At 39.1% G+C, this 23,407-nt stretch overlaps 1 protein-coding gene and 1 long non-coding RNA gene across 5 annotated transcripts in view; one reads left to right on the top strand and one right to left on the bottom strand.

The window, feature by feature from the left end:
• Positions 1-4,578: 4,578 nt before the first annotated feature.
• LOC310638373 lies at positions 4,579-7,182 on the bottom strand. The gene is made up of 2 exons (XR_014492096.1): positions 7,118-7,182; positions 4,579-6,022 (listed from the first exon to the last, which is right to left on the bottom strand). It is a non-coding gene; the product is annotated as an uncharacterized lncRNA (long non-coding RNA).
• ZZZ3 (zinc finger ZZ-type containing 3) overlaps positions 6,569-23,407 on the top strand; it is a 60,357-nt gene continuing 43,518 nt past the window's right edge. For 2 of the 4 annotated variants that reach the window (XM_083359395.1, XM_083359392.1), the window contains exon 1: positions 6,643-6,726. The gene's annotated coding sequence lies outside the window, so the exon portion shown is untranslated. Of the gene's footprint in view, positions 6,727-23,149; positions 23,170-23,407 lie in introns of those variants that run through there. The other 2 variants (XM_083359394.1, XM_083359393.1) reach the window with 2 other exon arrangements.

Genomic DNA, 23,407 nt, shown 5'->3' with positions numbered 1-23,407 from the left:
GGAATAGTAATGTTTTCTTTGTGTGTATCAGAAATGTAAACAATTCAGATGAATCACTGTTTCAGTCAGCAAATATAAATAATCTATGTACTGTTTAAATTCTCTAATGTTTTTGCCGTATATAAATTATCCTCAATAACATATGTAACTGAACAGATCTATAATCCCTAGGAAAAATTGATTTAAAGAGCATGAAATGGGTACATTAATTGCTCATGCAATTTAGGACGTTTATAGTCTTTTTTAAGTCAATGCATTAATAGTTCCATGTGGAGAAAATTTATAGTAATGCAGTGCTCATTGGCATGATATATGTCAGATATTGAATGCATTAACAAGATTGCAAAACATTCTAGATCATTCATATTGAAATGTTGAATGTCATCCAAATGATTTTTTCTTCCTGAATATTGCCATGGTATCGACAATATTATGAAATGCTAGTTTAATAAAAGTCATTTCTAAAATTGTATAAAGTGTTTGAACTTCAAATAAAGATATGTCTTGCACATTCATCCCACTGAACCTGGAGAGAAAATGGAAGACGAGATTCATTTTGACGGGAAAAACCTTTGAAATCTATACCCTTGTATAGAAATTGTTCATAAAGTAAAATTAGGAAAAGAAAAACTTGCCTTCATTTACAAATAATTGTAGGAAAAATAGAATGAAACAAAGTTTACCAAATCTAATATTAATTATTTTTCAATTTAAACTATTAACTTGTACTATTAGGAGCTGAGATGCATAGTGGGTACAAGTATTGTGAGGTTGGCTCTAGAGTCTTATTATGTTACAGCAATACTATTCATCCTGATATTAGGAACTAATGTTACATGTTTGAATTTAAACTTTATTTCAAAAGTTACAAAAGGTAAGAAAAAATCTGTTTTTTCATCCCTGTCCTTCCATTCCATAGACGTTTTAAACATAGATAAATACTATCACTTTGTGAATGGAAAGATTAAAAATTCTATAGCATATAACATTGATTGATTGTGGAAAAACAATCTTTGCTGAATATATCTTGCCATGATTGATCATAATTCTAAACAAGTTTTACAAGATGCAAATGTAGTAATTTCTCCTTAAGTATCTACAATTTTGCCAAGCAATGTTAGTAATACTTGAAGATCTGCATTCATCAGTGTTGTGCTTTGGGTGCAAGCAAACACAAATATAGCTTCTGCTTTCAATATCTTAAAAGTATTCACAGCTTTTCTGTAATGTAAATCCATTGCTGAGAGTAGGTATTGGTCGCGATGGACTATGCCTACAAAGGAGGTGATGGTGTGGTGGACTACAGTGAGGGGCAGTTTCCCAAGAGGGAGTTCATTCCAAGGAAAGGGGCAAAACAGGAGACAACACCCTGCAACTGGATAGGAATCAAGAGATAGCCACTCCCAGAATCTCTCATGGTATAGGGTAAGAGTAGTAACTTGGGTTCAGTCTGGCAAGATCTGTCCATTTGGTGTGAACAAATAAAGAAATGGACTTTGGCTGGATTGTTTTATATTCTTGGGCTGGATCCAAGAAATCCTTTATTAAGAATGAAGAAGGAAGGAAGGATTTCTGATGCTCCCTACCAGCTTTCCACAAGGAAACAATGGGCAAGCCATCAGGAAGTCGGAACTTGCTCCTATTCCCACTGCTTTTTTTGTCCACCACCCACTTGACATTTCCTGTTGGTTTGATGAGAAACTTAATGAATATACTGAATATTTTCAAACCAGCTGTATAGCCATTTAATTTTCTTGCCAACCAAGCACTCTTCACTAGTTTACAAAGTAGAGTATCATGGAATATTTTGAAAATTTTGAATGCCTTACACTATTGCTCCTACCATCAATTGAGGAAGTTAACCATTTTAGAAAATGAGATTGGTTTAGCAAGGCTTCCCAAAAGGGGTGGGAGCCACAGTATTATCACCATAAAGGAAGCCGTGCCCAGACTGTCTAATGGTTTCATTTAAGAGGTTTAAAGGGATAATGAGAAAATAGAGATTTGATGAGGCCATGGCCTTAAAACTTACCCAGAGTCCTCCAGCAGGCTTTTCTGTGTTTACTCAGCCAGATAAGATTACAATAGAATAAAGTACACAAGTACTTTTTCCAAGCTACCTTAGCAAAATCCCCTACTGGCTCAATGCCAAAGAAAGATACAATAATCCATGGTAGTAATGCTACTGAAAAGACCAGAAGAACCAGTTGCAATCTGTACCTAATCCAGTTCCTGAAATGCGTTTTAGTCTTAAAATTCCTAGCTTGAATCTATACTGGAAAACATTTTGGATGTTCTTTGTAAAAGGTAGGATATTTATTAATGTCATATATTTTGCTAGTTGGCAATATTAAGAAAATCTTCAAAACAAAATTATAAATCCAATATACTTTAGTTAGCATTTTGCATCAACATGTCAACAAAGATCTTTATGTATACAATCTATTTGGCCAAAAACTTTTGCTTAAAAGACCTGGAAGCCTATTGTAATAGAGTAATAATGTGGACTCAAATATTCAATTTCTTTCCTTCCTTCCTTCCCTTTCCTTCCCTCCCTCACTCCTGTCAGAGTTGAGAATAGTAAACAAAATCCTGTACAAAATATGGTTTTGTTGAACAATGCAGCATACACACACACACACACACAATTTCATTTCATTCTAGGTATCTTTTCATAATATGCTGTATCAAACCAAGATGTCCTGGTTCCCATAGCAACATATTCCTCTTCTCCCTGCTTTTCAAATAATAGATCAGAAAAAATTGAAACCCTGGGTACAGTGACAGTTTTACATATGATTTCATCTTACTACTGCCTTCAAAAGCATGTACATATTTTAAAACAAGATTCTCAGTCATTTTTAAAAATGAGATTTTCAACTACTATGACTTTTTCCAACCTAATCAGAAGTGGTCAGAACCCTTGAAAACAGAACATTAATTTCCCAGTTTGACCAGTTTCAACTACCTTAGGGACAAATGGACTAGATAGAAGCGGTTTGTCACAGTCCTGGTATCCAAATCAGTCACTCCAAGGGCCCCAGGGATGCAAGGGAACTCAAATCTGACAGTTTGCAAATTTTAAGCAACATGTAGGCTATCCCAGAAGATACTGTTACATTAATAAGGAAGTGACAATTTGGGCCTGATTCTACTCAAAGTAGTACCACACATACCTAGAATGTATCACTAAGTTTTACAGATTAGTATATCGGATTCAATTCTGGATGCCCCACATTATACTGGCAGAGCCAACAAGAACTAAAATCAGTTAAAACTGAATCTAAGAATCCTGGACATGAAGTTTTAAGTGCCCGAGGTAAGCCAGCCAGCCATACAAAGTCTTTGCCTATCAACAAACATATTAGGATGAAATATGGTTGTCATCTGCTTTCCCCCTCAGCCATCAGAACTTGCTACACACCTGATGCAAAGTTTTAAACAATCTCCCACATCCAAGAGTCTCATGGAAGAACTGCAATATTCCTTCTTGAAAGAATATATAGTTGACCATTGTGAAGCAACTATCCATTATTTATATAAAAAGGAATCAGTCTGAAGCTTTTATCCATGTAGCAATCTAATCCAACTGAGCAGATCTAGTGCCTCCATGCCCCCAACCATTCTGGGGGTTCTAATGATTGAAGAGGGGCAAAGTTGCACACACACACACACATATATCTGAAATGTATCTAGATGATCTAACCAGATGTGATGGATTGTGTTTTGTACAAGTATTTCAAATTCTTGTATTGTCTGCATACTTCCACAGATAGATTTCTCTCTCTGAGAAATGTCTCCTTTCTTGGAACTCCACTTTTATTGCAAGCAATGCTTTTTTTTCGGGGGGGGGGGGGGGAAAGCAAGGGGCACAAAGGTGGATGCACTAACGATATCCCAGCTCCACCAAAACACATTGACAAATGCAATCAAAGCCATCTCCATACTGCACCCTGCTCTGAAACCAACTGAAGTAGGTCTGGATAATCCAAGTGCTTTTAATTTACAAGGTGATCAATACTGGTTGAACATCAGAAGAAAATTCCTAACAGTAAGCACCATTTGATAATGGAATAGGCTGCCTCATGGAATAGTAGAATATTTTTTGCTAGAGTTATTTAAAGACAGGCAGAGATGTTGCAAAATGGAATTCCTGGAACAGGTGATCTCTAATGTACTTTCCAACATACTATGATTCTAAGAAATTCTTTGTCTTATTTAATTCCTGGAAGTTTCTGAGAAGACAACACTTGGGCAGGCATTCTCTATCAAGTAAAAGATTGGAGTTTCAGAAAACAGATGGCTCGTAACTAAAAATAATTAATTATAATAGCACTTTTTGCATAATTTTCCTTTGTAGAGTTTGTATTAATGTCAGATTGGTTTCCTTGAATTCACTTGGAAGCCTTTCTGAGTTCAGTAAGTTCTATTCAAATAAATATATATATATAGATTCAAGCTTTTGGCTCAGTAACTCAAACATCAATATGTAAAATGTGAATTTTTTAACAGCCATGACGTGAACTATAAGGATATATAAAGCTTGGAAGAAAGTATTTACTGCAGAATTATATGTACTTTTTAATATTTTTATTCCCTGTTCACGCAAGAAGATGAAAGTACAGTTATCCTCCATGCTATATCTGATGCATTTTGACACTGTGAAAAGTTAATGTTGGATTTTCTTTCTTATAGGCTGAAACTGTAACTCAGTCTTCTCCAACAGGATCTTTTCAGATGTGCTGGAATACAACTCAAAATATTTTGCTCAACAACTGCTCCCCTTCCCCCCAAAAAAATATTTAAGTAGTTATACAACACAATATTCAATTTTTCTATAAAGTTAAAATGCTATATAGTACACTTTCCATAAAACACTCAGAACAAAGAAGTACAGATGTTATATATGCATGTTATCGTCTCCTATCATGTTTTATATGATTTCCACTTTCCACTTGGAAAGAGAGATTGGAAAGTTAAACTCATTCTTCAGTTTAAACAAAAAAGCTTGTCTCTAAAACACTCTTAATACGAGTCTTGTGCAAAAATGGACCTTCTAAAATCCAAGTACACAACTACATATTTGTCAAAAATATGAAGTTCAACATCTGAAAATTTGAATTTTAAATATTTTATTCTCATTTTAACTGTCTAATATAATATTTATATAGAGATGTTAGGATTTTATGCCTTACATGTACACTTTCATGGCTCATTCTGTGAGGAAGATGGGCAGTTTCTAAATGTGATAAATAAAATATCAGAAGTGATTTCTTTCATGAATCTGGAGACTATTGGACAATTACCCAACTCAAGTCATTACTATGTATTCAAACGTGCCATACTATACCTGGAATCAAAAGCAGTTAAACACTATATTTATGGTTTCTTTATTACAAAGTGTATATCCTTGTGGTATTCTAATATAATTCACTATGCTATTTATCTTGCAGAGATAAATATTCATGAATAAATAAATATTCAAAAGGTTTTAGCATGCTTGCAGTTTGCCATCTGGTGATCACACCAACTTATTCTGCCCAAGTATTTTCTGCAATTCAAAGCATATTTAGTTAGGATGGGTATCTCTTAATTTAACTAAATTTATTTTATTTTTCAAGATTCCCTTCACTGTTATTACAAAAATAAACAAGAATTAAATCATATTTCAATGTTTGTATTAAATTAAACGCTACACCAAAAGAAGAGCCACAATAACATCTGTACAGGTAGTCCTCGACTTATTGACAAATTGAGCACAAAATTTCTGTTGTTAAGTGAGATATTTGTTAAACGAGTTTTGTCCCACTTTACGGCATTTCTTGCCGTAGTCGTTGTGAATCACTTAAGTTGTTAATAGCCCGGTTGTTAAGTGAATCTGGCTTTCCCACCGACTTGCTTCTCAGGTCACAAAAGGTGGATCACATGACCCCGGGACACAGCAATCGTCATAAATATGAACCTGTTGCCAAGCATCTGAAGTCTGATCACATGACCACGGGGATGCTGCAACGGTCGTTAACTGTGAAAAAAGGGGTCGTAAGTCACTTTAGTCAGCGGCGTTGTAACTTGGAACGGTCACTAAATGAACTGTTGTTAAGTCCAAGATTGGAGATCAGGGTTGCCCGATCTGAGGCCATCCAGGCCCATAATTCCCAGCCAGGCTAGAGAAGGGGCTTTTTTAAAAGCCCGCTGGCCCACAGCGGTATATAAATCTGAAAAGAAGGGGTGGGGGTGGGAATAACTTAGCGAGAATTCGCCGGCAGAAACCCGGACCTCGGGTTCTCCGCTCCCCGCCCGGGCAACGACCGGACCTGCAGCGCCCTCCAGGCCGCTCGGTTCTCGCGCGGCTCTTCTCCGAGGAGAGACTCGGAGCACGGCAACCGCGGTAGGGCAGACAGAGCGAGCCGTCCCTCCGCGGCTCCGCAAACCCCCGGCCTCCTCAGGGCGGCCTCGTCACCTTCCTTCAGTCAACCAGCAGGCGGAGCTGCAGGGAGCGCCCCCCCTCCCCCGCTTCCACGGGCTGCGCAGGGAATATGGGGGGGGAGGAAGCGGAAGAGGAGCTGCCGCCGCCGCCGCCGCCGCCGCCGCTGAGGGGAGCCCAGCGGGCGTTGTAGTTGGGGGCCAAAGGCTGACGCGTGGCGCGACGGCTGGCTCCGAGAAGCAAGAGAAAGAAAGGACCGCCTCGACACCGACAGGATCTGTTTTTGGTCTCACAGCAACCAGGTCAGCCCCCCCCCACCCCTCTCCTTAGGGGCCTCAGGGTTGAGGGGGCGAAAGGACCCGGATGGGGTTTCGTTGCAGGACGGGCGCAAGGGGAGGGGGGGGGCTGAAGAGCAGGCGGCGGCGGGAGGATTATAGTCCCATGCGATCTGCGCGTGCGGAGAAGGAAGGTGGGGGGAGGAGGAGGAGGGTGAAGCCGCGACTCGCGCGCCCTGTTCGAATCCGAGCGTCGAAAAGCAACGGGAGGAAAGAGGGGGGAGGGGGGGGCCGCCTGCGCGTGACGTCACGTCCCCCTCCCCTCGACCCGGACCGCACCTCCGCGCGCGGGCGAGCACGTACGGGGCGGTTGTATGTATGTATGTATGTATGTATGTATACAGTATCTGGGACTCACGGACACGTGCGCGCCGCCTCTGCCATGTTAGTGCTCGGGAGGAGACGCGGGCGGGTTGAGATGGGAGTTCTCGCGAGGTCGGCCCTCCTTCCCGTGGGAGCTTGACCAAGAGGCAGGATGGCGGCGCTGCGCTGGGCGTGATGGGTAATAATGGTAACGGGCAACCGGGACGCGAGGAGGGGAGGGAGGGAGGCTAGGGGCGGTGCGGCGTGCTTGTTACTTGAGTCTCAGCCTCTTCGTCTGTTCGACGCGCGTGGGGCGGGGCTGAAACACTGCGGGGAGTTTGACCTGGCAAGAGTTGGCGCGTCTTCCTTCGCTTCTCCCCTCCCCCAACCCCGCACGCCTTCCTCCGCTTGGAAAGCGCCCCGCCGCTTGGCGGCGCCTCGTCCCCACATGGTGCCGTTGCGCCCCCTGTCGGCCGTCTAGCCCAGGGGTAGGCAACCTCGGCTCTTTTATGACTCATGGACTTCAACTCCCAGAATTCCTGAGTCAGCTATAGCTGACTCAGGAATTCTGGGAGTTGAAGTCCATGAGTCATAAAAGAGCCGAGGTTGCCTACCCCTGGGCTAGCTGTTTGGCACCTGAGTTTCGCCCCTAATTTCGTACCTGAGGTCTTGAGCAGGTGATCAAAACTGGATGCAGTATGCTAGGTCTGGTCTTACCAAGGCTTTATAGAGTGTTATTAGTACCTCACATGATTTTTGTTGAATCCCTCTGTTAATGCAATTTAGGATTGCATTGGCTTTTTTTATGACTGCCGGCTGCACACTACTAAATCATATTTAATTGACTGTCTACTAAAACGTCAAGATCCCTCTCACAGTTACTGCTATTAAGCCAGGTTTCACCCAATCTATATGTGTACATTTGGTTTTTCTTGTCTAACTGTAAGACTTTATTTTTCTCTACATTGAATTTCATTTTGTTAGATAGGGTCCAGTGTTCAAGTCTATCAAGATCCATCTGGTTTTTGAGCCTATCATCTAGACCAGGGGTAGGCAACCTTGGCTCTTTTATGACTCGTGAACTTCAACTCCTGGCTGACTCAGGAATTCTGGGAGTTGAAGTCCATGAGTCATAAAAGAGCCGAGGTTGCCTACCCCTGGGCTAGCCGTTTGGCACCTGAGTTTCGCCCCTAATTTCGTACCTGAGGTCTTGAGCAACTGGTTAGTAACCACCGCTTGTGAAGCTGCTGTACCTTCAAAAGCTCTGCCCCCCCCCAAGGACGGGGGGATGCAAAATTGTCGGGACCATCGCTGCTCCTCTCGCTGCTCCTTTCTCAAGTGCCTGGGTCGCTATATGTAGTATCTCTGTAGTTGCTGCATTTGATTGATGGGATTCGGGAGGTGACCTCTGTATATAAGAAAGCACTAAAATAATTAATTCTGCCAGAGCCACGGCTTGCATGCAGTCCTAATGAGTTTCCTAGGCTACTTGCCAAGTATACCAAACCCTTGATTCTGGAATACTGGACCTTGCAGCAATCGTCCTTGCGTCGTGCTTTCTTTCTTTCTTTTTTTTTAAAGACGCCAAGCCTGCAGGGGTCTTCAAACTTGGCCCTTTTATGACTTGTGGACTTCAACTCCCAGAATTCCTCAGCCAGTGTGCCTGGCTGAGGAATTCTGGGAGTTGAAGTCCACAAGTCATAAAAGGGCCAAGTTTGAAGACCTCTGCGCCAAGGCAAGTATGTTAATAAAGTGCATCAATTTTACATATCAATATTGTCTGAAGGCATATTTTGTGCTGCTTGCTGCTAGTCTTGTGTGCAGGTGTCTTAATAGATTTTCTCATGTGGCGTAAACTATGCTTGTTTAGTAAGCTTTGGTTGACACTGCATCTAAACGAGGCAGGTTCTTGTGTCCAAATCACATATAACAAAACTACCTGGTAGAGAGACACCTATTTATATGAATTATGAATTAAGTTTCAAAGAGGTAGTTTTATTTGCATTTCCAAACCAAACGCTTTTTATTGTTCAGTTGGAACTTTTAGATTTTGTGAAGGGTTTTTGGTTGAAAGTAAAGATTGTTATTTTTTTAACTTGGTATTTATAGGTACATTTTTAAATATTTTGGTATTGGTTGTAAATATGTAAAGGGCACTAATGCTTTAATAGGCATCATGCAAAGTTACTGTGTGGTTGCAATTACAAATAGTTCCTTAGAAATTCCATGGAATTCAATAGGGAAAGTGAGATTAAGATGTAATATGGTAAGTATTTTCCTTCTGATCAAGTTGGATTCTTGGTGTCTTTGTGAAAATATCTATATTTTCTTGGTAACAGCCTCTTTTCTTGTTCTGCATTTCCATAGAAAAGATCCAGCCAAATGTTACCAATATATTCATGTACTGTAATAAAAGCTTCAAGATTCTTTTTTTTAAAAATCCACTTAATTATTGGATTGCCTGTTAAATTACTTCTCCTTTTACGCTAAGAACATATTTCCATTATGCAACTTGTATACAAAAATGTGGACTGATCTCTTTTATGAAGACTTTGTGTTATGCAGAAGTACTGCTGGAGAATTATTATTTTGTCCAGGCAGTTAGTTGTGTTTTATTATGTTGTTTTTTAATTTTCTTTCAATTATGTCTGATATTTTGTAAACCACTGGGAGTCCTTTTGGAATTGGGTGACCTTAACAAGCCAGATAAATGAATAAAATAAAATGTTACTCTGATAGCACAATTAATGCTTTGTCTTCAGTAGTTACATGCTGGTCCAACAAGTTCTAGAATTAGGCTGCTACTGTTCTCTCCCACCCTATAAATTGTACAGTATTTGTGTGTGTGTGTGTAGAAATACACACACACACACACACACACACTACATCCATACACAGACATACTGAAACTAAGTCACACTGAAATTAATGGAATTGATTTCCAAATAGGTATGCTCTTGAGTGGATTTAATCAATGATATACTTACCAGAGTCTTACTATTAACAGGAAAATCAATAGTATAATATATCAAATGTCACATGGAAACTTTGGTTATTCCCTTTAACTCTCTCTACTGATTGCAGTATGATAAGTGATGAATGCATGTGTGCCATTCATTTTATAAAATACCAACGCAAAATTTCCCTTCTCTTTAAATGTACATCAACAAAATGTCTTAGCTATACAACAGAACTAATAATGACCTGTAGAATGATTGTCACAAAGGATGTCATTATTTCCATTCCTTTTATATATACCAGTTATTTCTCTTCTTTTGGTTATCATCTGTTCTGTCTTCTCTCCCTCACTCTTCAAACTCTCAACTTTCTATCTCTGTCTTACAAGAAATGCCCAGCTGTAATAATAGTCTACCATTTCATCACGTATTTATAATGAAAGCTTACCTCTGCTATCCTTGTAGGATAAAAGATTTAAGAAAATGGACTGTTCCCCCATCACAAAATAAATACATTCTTTTTATATATCTTGTCTTGTCAAACAACCAGCTATCACAGTTTTATTTCCTGCCAGTTATTCATGTATTTAGCTGTTGCTTTTTTTAAAGCTTTCTTCCAGTTTTACATAACCATATTTCTACTGAGGAAAGCATCATATTACCATTAATAGCAGCTTCTTGTTTAGATTTCCTAATTTCCTTGTCTCCCTATTGAAACTTTTCCATTTTCATTTTTCCAAGTGATATTGGAAATAGCTGAAATGGTATTTAGCTGTTGTCCATTGTGGAATTGTAAAAATCACTTTTCATGTGAAAAAGTAGGAAAAATGATATTTTACCAGAGTAGGTTTTAGGATTGATTCATCCAATCTTGTGCTTTTTAAATCTCCTTTAAATTATGTGGGGTTTATTTTCCTTATTTCAGTGTCCTTTTCATTATCTTATCTTACCAGTTTGACTCTTTTCTTCCATTTATACTTAATGTGATTGCTTGACATCATCTGGAGAAATTTCTTTTAGTATTAAATGCAGTGCTTCTCCTTAAAGCAAGGAATCTTTTTTTTCCTCCTTCAAAGTCATATGCTCCTATTTTGTACTATTTTCTGTGTTCTCAATAACTATTGTAGTTGACTGTTCTTTTTTCCTGGAATTCCCCTTTCTTAACAGCAGTTATTTAGTTTTCTTCTGCTGTCTCACCTGAAGCTTTTATTACTGCTTCTATTTTCTGTTGTACAGAAAGTCCTTGACTTAAAACCATCCAGTTTTACAACTTTTTTTTGCTGTGGTAATTAAGCAAATAACCATAGTTGTTAAGTGAATCTGTGGTTGTTAAGTGAACCCATTATTCACTCCGGGACACTTTTACCAAAACCAGAAGTGAATGCTAGTTTTTGGCAAAAATGTCATAACCCATGATCATGCGACTACAGGACACTTGCAAATGGGCATAAATGTGTGCTGGTTGCAAAGTGCCCAAAATGTCCTGTGGCCCAGAAGGGCACTGCTGGGACTTTGGAACCCGATCTTAAGTACCTTTTTGAGGAGGAGGGGGGATTTCATCATAACTTTGAACAGTTGCCAAGCTTCCAGTCATAAGTCAAAGTCTACCTGTGTCTGCATGCTTTTTAGCAACCAAATCTATATGCATTTCTACTTCCCATTCCATATTTTTTATTCTGTTTTTTTCTTCTGTAGCCATTTGTTCTAAAATGTCTCAACCTTCTAGTTTCCTTTAGCCTGCTTTTTTCAACTTTGTTTCCCCTTATGCAACCAGTGCTTTCTGCCTTAGCTGCTTCTGTTGTCATTTGTTTTTCTACAGTTGTCATATGTCCAGAACATATTTTTCCATTCTTTGCAAACATCAGACACAATTGTTTTCCAAATCTATTCACTGTTGGCTTTATTTCCTGTTGTACAAAACTTGGGTATAAATATCCACAATGTATTTTAATGTAGTAAATTATACAACTTCAATACCATTATAGCTATTGGAATTATAGTGGATGTAGAAAGCTTATATGTTATATTGACAGTGGAATGCCTGGTAAACATAGTAAAATGCCAGGTTTTTGCGATGTAAAAAAATCAGACCAAGATTTCAGATTTTTTTTCACCTTTAATATAATATAATGTATAAGCTGTACTATTCAACCAAAAAACCCCAAATTGAATTTTTTTTGGGGGGGAAACTAACAATAAAACACTTAAAATAACATGGTTGCATAAAAATTCACACCCTTAAACTAATACTTTATTGAAACACCTTTTGATTTTATGGCAGCATTCAGTCTTTTGGGGTAGGAGCCTATCAACATGGCACATCTTGCTTTGATAATCTTTGCCCATTCTTCCTTGCAAAAGTTCTCCAAATCTGTCAGATAGCAAGTGCATCTCCTGTGCACAGCCCTCGAGGTCATCCCTCAGATTTTCAGCCTAGGCTATGGACTTTGGCTGGGCCATTCCAAAATTTTGATCTTCTGGTGAAGCCATTCTTTTCTTGATTTGGAAGTATGCTTTTGATCATTGTCATCTTGAAAGATGAAATTCCTCTTCCTTTTCAGCATTTTAGTAGAGGCCTGAAGGTTTTGTGCCAAAATTGATATTTGGAACTGTTCATAATTCTGTCTACCTTAACTAAAAGTCCTAGTTACAGTTGAAAAAAAGCAGCCCAAAAGCATATTGCTGTCACCACGATGTTTGACTGTGAGTGTGGTATACTTTTGGTGGTATACAGTGTTGTTTTTGTGCCAAACATACTGTTTGGAATTATGGCCAAAAATGAAAATACTGTTTCCCCGAAAATAAGATCTATCCTGAAAATGAGACCTAGCCTGATTTTTATGTGTGTGCCTAACATAAGCCTATCCCCAAAATAAACCCTAGTTAAGACCCCTGCCCACCCCATCCCACCCTCTGGTTGTATGAGGTGGGGCGAGGCACACATGTAAAAATCAAACTAGGGTGGGGAGGTGGAGCTGCCCCATGCGCCCCACACCTGCTTACCTTAGGACTGCTGCGGCCAGGCATCCCATGGCCCAGCATCTGTTGTGCTGCTGTCTGACTTCTTTTGTGGCCACTTGCAGCCGGACATTATGTGGCGCATTGCCACCACTCATCACAGGCCGCCTGATACATTGTGGTATGATGTATGTAAGTGGCGGCACCAGTGTGGTATGCAATGCAGCCTGTGAGCAGCAGCAGTGGCGCAACATGCCACATGGCGTCCAACCCCAAGCGGCCACAGAAGTAATCAACTAGTAGCGCGGCAGGTGTCAGGGCCTGCGATGCCTGGTTGCAGCGGTCCTAAGATAAGTGGGTAAGATCCCCCGAAAATAAGACCTGATGACTCTTTTGGAGGCAAAAAAAGGGTCATTTTCGGGAAAACACGGTATGGTCTAAAAATTCAATCTTGGTCTCATTAGACCAGACATGTCAAACACAAGGCCCGGGGGCCGGATGCGGCCCACGAAGTGGTTTCATGTGGCCCGCGAAGCCATCCTGGAAACAGTGAGGGAACGGCCCCCACTGCCTTGGCCCTGGCCCAGAGACCCTCCTCCTGCCAGAGACCCTCAGATCTGTCCCACTCCTGCCCAGGCCCCCATAGGCACCCTTGATGCGAACGATGTAGAGCTGGCCACGCCCACCCAGTAGGCCATACGCACTCTAGCCACACCCACCCAGTAGGCCACGCCTACCCTGGCCACACCCACCTAGCCCCCTGAGGGCAACCGCAATGCACCCCTGCATTAGACCATAACATACTTTTCCTCATGCTTTTGTCAGACTTGATAGTTTTTTGCAAAATGTAGCTAGGCTTGGATGTTTTTCTTTGTAAGAAAGGGCTTCCATCTTGTCACCCTACAAGTTATTGTCACATGTAAGTACACAGCCAGTACTTGCCAGAAATTCCTGCAGCTCCTTTAATGTGGCTGTAGGCCTCTTGGCAGCCTCTTGGACCAGACTTCTTGTTTCTTCATCAATTTGGGAGGGACATCCAGTTCTTGGTAATGTTACTGTTGTCTCATATTTTCTCCACTTGAAGAAGATAACTGTTTTCACTGTGTTCCATGGTGTATCCAATGCCTTTGGAATGTTTTTATACCCATCTCTGATGGATACCTTCCAACAGTGAGATCTCTTGGATGCTTTGTAAGCTGTTTGCAGACCATAACTTTTAATATAAGAGGCACCTGAGTAAAGGTAAAAAAAAGTCTACTAGAAGGGCTGAACAGAGTCACTTTTAACTGATGACAGGTGTGTACTGACAGCTGTTTTAACATCACTTTGAAAGTGGTTAATTCTGAACATTGCTACGTATAAAAGGATATGAACACTTATTCAGCCACATTATTCTAGTTTTTTATTATTTTTTTCTCCCTAAAATATTTTAGTTTGTTTTTCAATTTAATTGTTCAGCTTATATGTTACATTAAAAATGGGAAAAAATCTGGTGATTTATCTTAGTCCGATTTTTTTTGCATCTCAAAAACCTGGCATTTTAACAGAGGTATGTAGACTTTCTATGTTCACTACAGATGAAATCTTAGTAGTCCTCACTTGGGTTTCTAGAAAAAAACTAAGAAAAATCAATTTTAAGAATTAAGAATGGAAAATAATTGAAAATAAAATAATAAATAAATAGATCATAAGCAACAATATATACCAATATACTCTCAGCCTCTATTTAATGCAAATAGATCTTAAAGTTAGATCACACTTGCAAGGTCTACAGCACAAAATAATTAATTTATTGTTTATCCTAGTAATTTCTTTTAAATAACATTGTGATGATTGATCATGGATATAAGTAAGACCCTGCGTTCAAAGTTAACCAGAATAATTTTCCTTCTATTCACCTTATTTTTTTAATCTTGCAGTGAATTATAGCATAATATTGTATATATTGTGATAAAACAGTGGGCAAATGTGGTTGAGAAGTAACAATATAATAGATTTTTTTGAGGAAATAGTTATGGTAGGGATATCTAATTTCTTCATAGTTTATATCAGGTGTCAAACTTGTGACGTCACTCAACGTATCAGAGTTTTTTCCCCATTGCCGGCAATGGGGTGGGCACAGTTTTGTTGTGATGCATCCAGCCCGCGGGCTGGCAGTTGTGACACCCCTGGTTTATATATTCCTTCAAATGAGAAATAAACCAAATATTTATATCTTTTTATTACATTTGAATCCTTTTGCTAATAAAAGCCCTTTTTACATATGATCAGGATTAGATTCAGTTTAACGTATAAATACATACACAATATGTGTAAGACTAATATATCTATACAATGAATTTTGACAAATTATAACTTTTACATCTTAAAACCTTAATAAGAATGAAACAGAAGAAAGTAGTGCTTAATTTCATGTAAAGCTATTTTCAAAGTTGCGCATTCATTTTAAAATATTTATTTTATCAAATGATTTTAAATAATTCATTTTACATTAAAATTCAGTATAGTTTCAAGAGAATTAGCATGGTACATTTCTACTTGATCTGTGAATTTGTTGATCAGTTCCCTCAGTACTAAATAATCATCTGATTCTTCTTTAATCTTCTATATCTTTAGAAACCTAATCATTGACCACTCTTGTAATGGTAATGTCTCCTTCAAGTCAAGCTCAACTTTTGATTACAGGAATATACCCTTGTTGATTTTTTTATAACAATGCAAAACTGGTTTGGCATAATAGTGTTCTAGTATTTAACGTATGTATTTAATGCAACACAGAGAATCATAAAAGAGCTGTTAGGAAGCCTCAAGTTAGCTTGATTTCCCCTGTGCCAGCACTGAAGAGCTGAAAGTTAGCCTTTGTCAGTTTGAAAAGAAGTGAGGTCTATTCAGACACTGTGGCCAGACATTTCTTGAAGAATGTTATAGGAAATAGAGAAAACCCTTACCTCAGCGAAAGAAAGTAGCACTGACAGAAAACATGCCTTCAACCCCATTAAGGCAGAATACTTACTCCTAATATTAGTCTGTTTTGGACTAGGAAAAAAAAGAGGGGGGGACTCCTCACCCCACGTCTCAGGAAAAAGGGAAAAGTAGTTGGGTATTTAGGTAGTAAGAATATTAGCTAGTAAGGATCAACTTGATCCATTCTATATAAAATTGTCTAAAGCTCATCATCTCTACTATAGGTTATCCTCAATTTGGGACCTCAATTGAACCTTCAATTTCAATCATACAGTGGGTCATCATATGACCAGACTTGACCTTTTTTCTGTTAAGTGGTCTTCAAGCAAACAGCAGTGTTGTTAAGTGAATCCATTCTTTCCAACAAAAATAACAAAATCACAGTCATGAGGACCACGGCTGTAAATGCAGGCCAGTTGCCAGGCACCCAAAATGCAGTCACATGATTGCAGCAGTGTTTCGGATGTCAGAACTTCAAAACCAGGTCATAAACAGCTTTTGGATGGCCTGGTCATAACTGACAGGTTGTAAGAACTACTTGTAGTCTTGAAAAGCTGTAGGATTGAAAAGTATTTCTCCATTGCCTCCACTGTTTCTATTCACTATCCTTTTCTTGTACTTTTTTTTAGCATTTTAAGCTTCACAACCAAGTCTATGTTTATTTTTTTTAAAACAGATATGAGCTAATTTAAAGGACAATTATCTAAAAACAACATTAGTTACAGTACCTTGTACTGAATATTTAAAGATATGTTTTCCCTTCAGTTTAGTGTTTCTCTTATGGCTGCTATGGGATTATTTCAAGTGATGTACTGGCTAGGTTCATAAATTAAGTACAAGGCAATTGGTTGCTTTTTGGTATGATACAGTATGTCAGCATTCCCCAACCTTTATGGCTTGGCAGCCCAGCGGGGAAGGAGAGGAATCAGCCCATGCAAGTGGCGGGTTGGCTTGTGGCAATTCGAGTTAATAATAATAATTATTATTATTATCGCGGTCTAGTTCAATTGGGCCATGGCCTGGTAATGGGCTGCGGCCAAGTGGTTGGGAACCCCTGCAGTAGCTGACCCCAGCTCTATGATTTATAAAATGTTATTTATGGCTTTGTATATTTGTTCAAAGCAGCCACTTGTGGTTTAATTAAAAGATCATGTTTAGTAAACATGAGTTAATAGAATGTGTTATTACTCACCGAATTCTCCCTAAATTACATGCAGTATGAATTAATGTTTCAGTGAGTCTTAGTTAAAGAAAAGTTCTGTTTATAAATGTCGATGAAGATTTTCAGTCATCCAGGTAGAAATATCTAGAGGTTGAGTCACAGCAACTGGACTTATTTTTGTCATTTTGAAATTTTACTGTTTATAAACCTTGATCAATATGCAGTATATTGCAGGTCAGATGAGGGTACTGAGAATTTCAAATAGAGCTCTGCTTTATATGTGACAAAAATGAGAATGAGTATGTATTTTCAGTATACTCCAAAGATCGGAACAATCAGATTCTTTAGTCAGTAGAATTTTTAGCATATTAACTGTAATAGATAAGACTAAGTAATGTTAGGTTATTAAAAACTAATAATAAAAACTGTGCTAGAATACGTTCCAAAAATAAAGCTCCTACTAAGAACTGAACAATATATTTGACAAGTAGTATCAAAGGAATCATTACTGTTTTAGGGGGAAAAAGTAATCAGAAAATTAACCAGATAATAAATTAACATAAAGACATGCAGTGCCCAGTTTCCTTACCCAAAGTTGCTAATTAATTGAAACCAATCCTGGAGTTTCCCCCCCAAATATGACATCATTATATAGATACATGTGTTTTCAGACACACATACACACTAACCAGAGGTTATTACAAAGTAAAAACTCAAATTGAAGGATGTAAAGAAATTAGTCCATTTATACAATTAGTTGATGCCTTATCTTTATGTGTAACATGACTTTCACACATAAATCTTTTTTTATTCTTCTATAAGTAAAAAAACCAAAAAGGGATGAGGTAAAATTAAAGGGGTTGTATATTAAGAATGGCACAAGGAAAGAAGGAAAGTAATATAAAAGTCTTTATTGATTAGCCCTTGGGCCATATCAAAGTGCAAAGTTTCAGCAACAAATTGTTACTAAAATTTGATAAAGGCAATTTAAAATGGAATTTGATAAAATACAATTTAAAATGGAATTAGAATAAAATATGATTTAAAATGAAATAGTAATAAATTACAATCTAAAATGAAATTGTAATAATGCACAATAATTTAAGATATAGATAAAATATGATAACATTATATTTCGGAGTTGCCCTTGCAATCTACCCCAATCAGTCCCACATATGGAGATCTTAACCGGATCATTTTGTTTAAATACTGTGCTACGTTAAATGTTATTTTCAAGTTCTGACCGGACATAAGGTAAGTTATTTTGATATGGGGATCCCAATGGGTCCTTCGTTTGGTGTATAGACTAAGATACCTGTCTCTCACCCTCTTATACAGGCAACAGTCAAATAGGATGTGAGCTAGGTCTTCTACCTCTGCCGCTCCGCAAATGCAGACGCGTATTGTAGGGTATAGCATGAAATCTCCCATATCTGACCATTGTGTCAAGGTGTTCAAATCTCACTCGCGTAAATATCTCCCTAAGATGTTTTGGCAGTTGTAACTTCAAATAACTGTCTATTTGAAAAGTACGTTTGTATTTACTCAGCCATTTCAAGTTACCCACCTTACCAAGGAGAGCTATATCATTTTGTGCTTCTATATCCTTAATTTTTTGGGCAACTCTTTTTTTGGGTTGTTCTCCTGTTACGCAAGAGACAGGAAGTCCACAGCTTCTTACAAAATTTGTTAGTTTGGTGATCCAGGAGATTTGTGATTGTAGTTTTATTTGCTCTAGTAAACATAACTTGGGGAGTCTATCAGTCTCCATTTCATTAACTTTGCACTAGTAGTTATAAGCTCTAATTTTAGATAATTCCTGAATTGTATGAATTCCCAATTTAGCTCTAACTGCTGCAGTAGATGTTCTTAGATCTACACCCAAAATACATCTCAAATGCTGGGACTGTGTTTGTTCTAGGACTGTGGTTGAGTAAAAACCCAAAATTTCTGCTCCATACAAGAGCATTGTGGTAACAGCCTTATAAACCTTGATTAATGGGGCTAGGGACCCTGGGTAACTATGGTTCTTTATTTTGAGCAGTAAATTCAAATGGGCTTTTGCTCTAAATGTACTCCGTTGATGATGGCAGGCCCAAGATCCAGTCTTGGAAAAAGTTATGCCCAAATACACAAAGGTGTTAACCTGTTCAATTGGTTCACCATCTAATTGCCACTTATGTCTCTTCCAAACACCATTATTTTTGATTTAGATTTGCTAATGATTAGGGAGTTATCCTGGCAATAAGAGCTGAATATTCTTAATAGCCTACGTAATCCTACTTGTGAGTATGATAATAAAATCATATCAGCATAAAGCAAGCTGTTACAGTAAGTATTTAGGATCATTGGCATGTGTACCATGGTATCCTTCATTAACCCTGGCAAGTCATTGATGTGTAAATTAAATAATAATGGGGCCAGGATACACCCTTGCCTTATCCCTTTATTTGTGTGAATCCTGTTAGTCAGGGCCCCATTAACCCCATACCGCACCCTCAAACAGGTACTTGTGTAAAGGGCTTTAATCAAAGCCAGGAGTCTGGGTTCTATTTTAAGAGATGTCAATTTACTCCATAGTACATCTCTATTTACCATATCAAATGCTGCTGTAAGGTCTATAAAAGCAGCAAACAGGGGTCTCCTCTTATAGGCATATTTGGCAATTAGATGGTTCAAGACAAAGCAGTTATCAATAGTAGATCTGTTTTGTCTAAAACCTGCTTGTTCTTCTGTGAGGATGTTGTTTTCCTCTACCCAGATTTCAATTCTGTTCAAAAGGTACCTAGCATATATTTTTGCTACAATGTCAATCAGGCTGATGGGCTTGTAATTACTAGGATCCTTTTTATTCCCTTTTTTATATATGGGGAGAATTATTGCCATCTTCCACCCATCTGGTATATGGCAGGTGTTATTTATGTGTGTAAAAAGACCTGCTAATACAGGGCCCCACCAATTGGGAAATTTCTTAAATAATTCTGCTGGTAAAAAATCCTCACCTGGGGCTTTATTGCTCTTTAAGCTTTTAATGATGTACTGTATCTCCTTTTCTGAGACTGGTGGCCAAATGGGTGGGGAGTTCTAGGGATTACTAAGTCACTGTTTAAAAATAATTTTTTTACCGGTTCAGTGGGAGCAAACAAGCACTGATAATAATTCTCCCAGTCCTCAGCAGAGATTGGTATGTCAAGCGCAAATCTCCGTTCCTTCAGGATACCTGCTACAGAGTGCCAAAATAATACTGAGTTATGACTTCTGGCAGCCAACTCGAGTTCTGACCAGATTGAAATGGCAAAGCTTTTTTTCTTTAATGTTATAGATTTTTTAATATTCCCTTCTTGTGTGCAGCATCTTAGCTTGTATATGGGCAGTAGGATTCCTCTGGGCAAGCCTCATGGCTGCCTTCAATTTCTTTTTCAGTTGCTGGCAATCAGGATCAAACCAGCGAGGTCTACCTACTCAGGCTCTTTTTGTAGCAGGTTTAGCTGTTAGGTGTTTCTTCAGTATGTTACAAAGATTGGAGAATGCATTGAAGGCTGATATCCAGTCAGTACTAGATGACTGGATTGTTGTAGCCCACTTAATAGCATTCTCTGTTTTAAGGCATTCTAATATTGCCTTAGTATCAACTTTGGCCCAAATTAACCTTTTATTTTGGGTCACCTCTACCTTTTTGGTGAGCCATCTGTCAGCCATGTTATATGGTCTTAAATCTGAGCGGCCTCACAATGTCACACTTACAGGCTGATGGTTGCTATTGTTGCTAAGGTGTACTGTGACCTCCGAGAAGAGGTCAGCCTTATCTCTAGACACACAAAAGAGATCCAGTACACTACTTGAATTGGCTGAGTGGTATGTATAAGGGTATGTGTAATTCTTGTCCTTACCTCCCAAAATTTGGAGATTACCCTTAAAAATTAAGGAGACTAGGAGCAGGCCAGCGGCATTACTTTTACAGTCTCTCGAGAGCCACTGAGGATGGTTATCAAAGAACTCCCCTGGGATTCCTTTCTTCTGGGCAAGCTCATACAGAGAGGGACCCAGTCTAGTGTTCAGATCTCCTAATAATACCACTACGGACTGAGGGTACAGTATAGATATATCTTCTAGGATAACTTCCAAGTTCATCCAATATTTGGAATTATAGTGCTAGGATGTGCTTGGAGGAATATACACGTTTACCAAGATTAACTCAAACTGGTCATATTCAAATTTGACAGCTAGGAAGTACGGATACTTATCTTCGTAATATAATTTCTCTCCCTGCCATTGCAATTCTTGCTTTATAAGAATGCATAGCCCACCAGAGGGTCTCCCTTTGTTCTTTGTTTTTTGGGCTGGGCAGGCCCATCCCTGAAAGCCTGGCAGTTGTACTGGTTCATCCACTTCGGTTAGCCAGGTTTCTTGAAAGGCTATTATGTCAAATCTAGAGAGAAAGCTCATTAGTCCACTATCAACCACCCCTTTCCAGCCAGCTACATTCCAGGTCATCAACTGTATGGGGTTCTCAGAGGCAAGGTGGTCTGGCTTGGTTGATTGGCTAGATGGTAAAAATGCCAGATGTCAACTTGACATTTGAGCCGGGTCGATATCATCTGTGCTTCCCATATAAACACAGTTTTTGTGAGGTTCGATATTTCTCCTCGTGGGTTGCAGAACTTGTTGTTTCTCCTCTATATCTTGGTTGCCAGTGTGCCTCTGCTCTTGCTCCAAGAATGATTTTTTTTCCAGTGGGCAGGTACTCTGGCTTAAGTCTATAAATGTAAATTTATGTCCATTTTGGGAGGGACGTAGCTGAGGATTCATCTTGTGGAAAGATGTTGTGGGAACTTCTAAATCAAATGAGGATGGAAGCTGGATTATATCCTTAGTGTTTGTCAGTTTAGGAGGCTCTGTGTGATGAAGCCCTTTGTCTTTCAGTTGTTTCTCAGAGGCTGGGTCAGTCAGTGAAGTTTACCCAATTGTCAGCCTGTGTGACAGTACCTTTTTTACTGTTGAGGTAAAGGCAGATTGTTGATTAAATATATTGTCACAAGGATGCGTGATTAGTGGAGCCAAATTAAATAGAGGCTTTGCTGTAGATTGAGTTGTTGTCAGTGCCTCTTTTAGGTCATCCAATCTTTGAATGATGTTAACTTGCTCAGGTTCTGGCAATGCACTGAATAGGTCAATGAACATTTCTTCTGGCACATCCTCAGCAGTTCCTGCAGCTGTGGGTAACACAGTTTGTATATTGCTTCTTTGCCTTCTCAGGGTCAGTTCAGTTGCAGCAGCCTCAGGCTTAATAGTGTGAGGGCTGTTGCAGCCTGGATTTAAAGCAACAGTTCCCTCTTGGTGACGCTGTTTCAGGAGTGGGCACACTTTGTGTGAGCAAAAGACCCTTATTGGAAATATTGAAAAGGTGCTCAGAAAGGAGAGCATGGAGGGAATTGTGGGCTGCTTCAACGATAGGAGATTTCTCATACATTGCATTCTTGTTGGCAGCCACTCTGCATGTAGTAGATCTATCAAGTGAATTCACAGTGGAGCAGCTGGCTCACGGACAGCCTAATAGCTTCTCTATTACTCCAACGCCCTCTACAGTATTTACTCTCTTGTCATAAATTTGCAAAGTAACCTGGTTAGTTTGCAGACTGTAGTTATATTGGTCATCTCTTAGGCCTTTACCCGGTTGAGTGTTTTCTCTATGGGTGTTCAAATTTTTGGGAGGAAGACAAGGTCCTTCTCTAGTTTCATTTTCTGAATTAGCCATCCCATGTCTATCCATGGTTATCCTCCCAAGTCCTTCTACAGTATTTGGGTGGCTCCTAACAAACTTTGCGAAAGATTCTTTCAGGCAGTCGATGTTATTTATGACAATTGACAAAAGATCATATATTGAGTTTACAGTTTCAGCTGTAAGCAAACATTGTCTGGAGAGGAAGTCTGTCACATTTTCCCCCTTCAAATTTGTTACATCTCCCTCCTGTGCAAAGAAGGCTGCTGCTGGGCTCCAAGGATGGGAGCCATTCTCCGAGAGGAAGAAGGACAGCTCCACATGCTGTTCGCCTTCCAGTTCGGTTTGTAAGTCCCATTCCAATGACTCACATAAATTAAATTTATCTGATAAGGTGCCTGTGAATGAGTTACTTACTGGAACCAGACTGTCTGTTTGCAATTAAATCTTCCATTTTTCGGCTGCTTCAAAGGCTTGAATAAACTCTGCTGCAGAGTGCTGTCTCTTCCTTCTTTTCCCCATTCAGGTTTGTTAAAACAGGTTTAAAAATAAGTTTAAAACTAGGTTTAAAAAGGTTAAAATGGG

The sequence above is a fragment of the Vipera ursinii genome (assembly GCF_947247035.1).
Source record: "Vipera ursinii genome assembly, chromosome: 3".
Taxonomy (NCBI): domain Eukaryota; kingdom Metazoa; phylum Chordata; class Lepidosauria; order Squamata; family Viperidae; genus Vipera; species Vipera ursinii.
The sequence above is the reverse complement of the archived record's forward strand: the minus strand, read 5'-3'. Positions and strand labels throughout refer to the sequence as shown.